We start from the raw sequence: 5107 nt of genomic DNA, 5'->3' as shown, positions 1-5107 counted from the left end.
AGGGTTCATGGAGATGCATGCCTGCGCGGGAACAAGCCTTTCATACCTAAACTCGTGCTTACATCCCCATCTTGTGGCAAAAGGGAATGGTTGCAAGGCAGCAAAAGAAAACTGTACTTTGTGGCCTAAGGTAACCATGGTTTCGCAACCAACCAGCAGGGATGCATAAGGCATGTCCCTCTTGGCTTCGTAACTGCTGTCATGAAGTTTCTAATCTCACGCCAGGCCCAAAAATCCTGTCCTGGTCAAAAGAAAAAAAAAAAAAAAGCACTTGTTTCTAAAATCTCAGCATTGGGTTGGTTGAGAAAAGGTCTCCATTCCAGCACTGTGCCAACCAGTTTAGGAAATCTGCTTGCTGTACTTTAGGAACAACATCCTCTTCTGAATCCCATCTTAGCAGAGGAGATCTGAGCTTAAGTCCATTAATTTCACAGACTGCTGGTAAGTTTTGCATCAGAGCTACAAGTAAAACAGGAGTTAAGAGGTGTGGGCTGCTGTGAAGATCAGAACAGGGAACAGGTCAGTTTTTCCAGAAGGCGCTTTCTTGAAAGACTAGTCCTATGCTTGCATAGCAAAGCCTTCTTGCCCTGGGCTTGCACGCTCAGGCTGTACAGACAACCTCGTTATGAAGTTTGTATACACACTACTTCTCTCTTAAGCCGGTTTCTAGTTACTAGAGGTTACAGCAAGAACTGACACTGATGATAACATGTTACATTTTCACAGTCCACAGTACACCAAAAGCATCCAGTATTATTTTGGAGGTAGACTACTTGGCTATTCCAATCTTCTGGGTTTTTTTTGTCCTTAGCTTTTAGGAAAGTATTTTCTGTTCTCAGTGATATAGTTTTACCAAAGTTCTTTCCCTTTATTTTTTTCCAAGTCTGATTTGTTAGGCAGATCTTTAAATGTTACCTGTCAGTCTGGGAAGGAAAATCGTAGGGGATACAAAACCAACCAAGAAACCAGGTGAGCATTGCCAGCAGAGCTGTTAGCACACCGCTGCAATAGCAGTCTCAACATACTCATTGGTTGTGGGTGTCTCACTTTGAGCACACACGTTTTGATATCCCCACTGCATGGATTGTTTCACCTCTGAGACAGCCATATTTCAGAGTGGTTAGTACTTCTGCTGGGTGATGTACGTGGTCACACTGACCCAGAGCAGGGAAGCGCAGCATGTTGCGTCCCAAACATGAGAGCTGTGTGTTTTACCCAACACCAGCTGCTGGGACATTTTATTAAGAATGCAGAAGAAAAGGAAACAGTTGAAATATGTTAGGAATATGTTGAAATATGGCATGGGAAGGTCAGAGTGCCAAAAAATAGAATAGAATAGTATTGTTTAGGTTGGAAAAGACCTTTAAGATCATCAAGCCCAATCATTAATCTAGCACTGCCAAGTCCACCACTAAGCCATGTCCCTAAGCACCACATCTACATGTCTCTTAAATACCTCCAGGGATGGTGACTCAACCACTTCCCTGGGCAGCCTGTTCCAGTGCTTGCCAACCCTTTCGGTGAAGAAGTATTTCCTAATATCCAATTCAATGTAACAAGCCTACAGCAGAATACTACTACTTCGTTGGAAACCCTGCGAGAATAGTAACGAGCTTTACAAACAGATAAGCAATGTTTGTCCCCTCTCTCTCTCCCCACCTCAGGTTGTGAGTCAACCTTCGCGATTAAACTGCTAAAGATCAGTAGCAATAGCTCTACAAGGAGAGAGAATGGCATTGCTACCCTGTCCCACAGTGAGCTATATGGTCCTAAAAATGATCCAGGGCGAAACCTGCACACACTTTTAAAGCCAGGCAGATCCAGGCAGCAGCTGGCAGGGCTGCAGCATGCTTAAAGATATGTAGGATCCTCATGGGACAAGAGGAGTGTAAGAGCCTGTGCTGCTGTTGAGACATGCTTCTGGGGCTATTAACGGGACGTCTACCCTATTCCAAAGCACTCAGAAATTTCAGCCTGTATTTTCTGACCTAGAAAACCAGCATCATCCAGCCTTTATGGTCGGCTACACCTCTGTGCCCAGTGCGGGCCAGGAGCGCTGGTTTAGAGGGATGGATACCCCACTAGAATCCAGCTGTGAGCTGGGCAATGCTGTGTGAGCTCAGCTAACACATGGTAAGGAGGCAGCCTTAGCCAGAAGTGAAGATTTAGACTTAAGTCAACTGAAAAGAGGATCTGAGCCCTTGAATCTGGGCTGGACTTTGTGAAAAGGTTGCAACACAGCCCCCTGTGTTTGGGCTGCTGCTATTTTGAGAATACCAGTAACTCAAGGCAACTGTCAGAAAGCAGGGAAGAGTTTCCAGGATTCCCCAGGGAGATGGATGGTAGAAAGGAAGAAAAAACGGGAGGGCAAAAATGATTTTTTGCCATCATATTTCGGTAAGGGAATTACCTCCAATATTTCATATTAAAAACATTCATCCTTCAGTGACCAGCTACATGCAGCAGACCAGGTTAATTTTTTCTTTTTTTTTTTTTGTTTTTTAAATTTCATTTGTTGTGTGCACGAGCTTAATCTCACATCCCTTTCTCAGGCAAAGCCAGCAGCTATGTCCCCACTGCTGCCTGCCCAGGAGATGGCTGGCCCCAAAAGCAATACAAGGCAGCCGGGCTGGCTATTGACGGCAGTCAGAATTTTCTACTCTTCAGTAACTTTCTGTTTTTCATTGCCTCTCTGCATTACAAATGTAAAAACCCAGGCTTTCCCTTCAAAGAAGCTACTTCCCAGCATCCCTGAAGACTTGCCTGATTTTGCTGACACAAGCTAATGCTCAAAACCCCCTCAAAATCTACCAAAACTATTCAGTTTGTTGAGGATTTTGCAATTAGGGAAATGGAGCCACAAAACACAGACTGTTGCCCCAACTGTTACAAGTTAACTTGGTAGCCTGAAAGATGAGGCATCAGCTGGCAAATTATGATCAGTGTCATTCACCCCTTTCAAGTGTAACTGGGGAAAAAAACCCAAAAAAGTACTTGCAAATATCTCCCAACTCAAAATACTGTGAAATACCCAGGCCAGACCATGACTATGAGCTTCTATTATTTTGCCAGAAAACTACTGACTTTGAATGTTGCAAAAGGTGCCTTATGAACAGATGTTTCCTCAGAAGAGGCTGTGAATGTTAGAGCCGAGCCAAAGAGGCAACAGAAATCTCACATCCCTGACCGCAGGGTGGAGCAAAGCACAATCAATAGGAGAGAAATGTGTGGGCTGGGCCTAAATAAAACTACACGTTTGGTGGTTTTTGGTGTTGTCTTGAAAAGACAAGTCTGTGTAAATAACAAAAAAGTCTCCGAGTACCAGACTGCAGAGAGCCACATCTGATACTGCTAAAGGATCGTGCCCATGAATTTGTATGAGCAGAGCCAGGATTCAGGTGCCGGAGGTGAAAACCACACAAGAGGGAATTAGCGCTTAGGCTCCATGGTGCAAACACATAACAGTTGCATTAAATCGGACCTGTTTTAGGAATCTCTGGTCTGTCAGGAGTCTGTCATTGCCCAGGAGAGCAAAAGTCAACCCTCACAGTAAAGCTCTGAGGCATTATTGTACGTACCCAGCTGCTCTGCAGAGGGTAAGAATGAAGATCTTGTGTTGGTTGCCATTATTCTGTAAGTTATTTTTAGTTATTTTTTTAATTTATTGGGCATTTACAGAGTGTGCGAAATAAGCACTATGAGAATGAATGGCATCTGACAATATGATTTAGTGTAAAAGTTATCATCCCAGCTGAAGCCCACTGAAATTGCCGTCAAAAAGCAACTGTAACAAAACCATTGATTACCTGTTCTGGTAGGAAATTGTGCACCCTGGAGCCCAGCAACACTCAGAGTCATACCAGAGGCAAGTTTTGCAAATCTGATTTTGTCCAGGTTTTCCGGGCTTGTTCACTGCCCTGAAAGCTAGTACCAAGGAGAAATCTGGAGCTCAGCAGAGCTGGTCAGGGAAAGTGTCTTCAGAAGAAAATTTTGATCTTTTGGGGGTAAAATATTAGCACATGCCATTTTGACTGAAAATCAATTATTTCAACTCTGAAATTCCCCCACCACATCCCACTGACATTCTGGCCAGATGACGCCTGCTCCTATCCTTTGCTTTAGCTGGAAGTCCAAGAACTGCTTTGGCTGCAGTATAATAATGAACCCTGGTGAAAATCCTCAGATCTGTGATGTGATGTGTTTCCATCTGAATCAAAGAAATATCAATTCTGCGGTTTGAGGCACGGGCATAAGCTCATCTGCAGTACTGTGTTCAGTCCTGCTTCATGAAAGATTAATCTAAATGAAGACAAGGAGCAGAAAAGAACTAGCAGGATGAAATAGGGAGGAGAAAATTCACTTTGATGTTGCAAAATGAAGACTGAAAACAAATATGATTGCTTACTGCCATAACATAATAGAGGTAAACAGCAGAGAGAGGAGAAAGCTATAATGTATGGAACATCAGCAAAAAGTCAAACTGAGATATGTGGCTATTGAACAGTTTTAGGGTGGAAAAGATAAAAATATTTAAAACCTAGCAAAGTTCTGGAGCAGCTTTTTGAATGGGGGAGTAAAGGCAAGAAGCCTAAGTAGTCTGAAGGTAGATTGTGCAACGGGGGTGCTGATTCAGCCAGAAGGGACCCAGCAGGTTTTTTTCCTGTCTGTAGTCAAAGGGCAGGCTCAATAGGGAAAGACATATGACATAGCAATCCCAGATCACAGTGTTTTACAGGAACTGAGTTTCCAAATTGATTTTTTTTTTTAGTTTGGGACTTTCCCTTTTTCAGCCAAAGAGGACTTATCCATGGGAAGCAGACACGTTCCACAAACATGCTTATTTACTCAAGAAGCTGTTTTCCACTGAAAAGTAGTTCATCCGGAAATTTTCAAGAAGCCTAAGTGCAAACACCTGCTTGGACTGTAAACCCCATGGCCAACAGCCTTGTCTCCTTGTTTCTTTAGTACCAAACACCCTTGGCGAGACAGACAAATAAAGGATGACCGGGCAAGGGAAGCAGAGAGTCTGTCCAGCTTCTGCCAGCTCGCCTTTCCATGGGTTGTCCACAAGAGGAGAGGGCAGTGAGGGAGCCCGACACACTTGGGA

This window comes from Charadrius vociferus, unplaced genomic scaffold (genome assembly GCF_000708025.1).
Source record: "Charadrius vociferus isolate BGI_N301 unplaced genomic scaffold, ASM70802v2 scaffold59, whole genome shotgun sequence".
NCBI lineage: Eukaryota > Metazoa > Chordata > Aves > Charadriiformes > Charadriidae > Charadrius > Charadrius vociferus.
Note: the sequence above shows the minus strand (reverse complement) of the source record.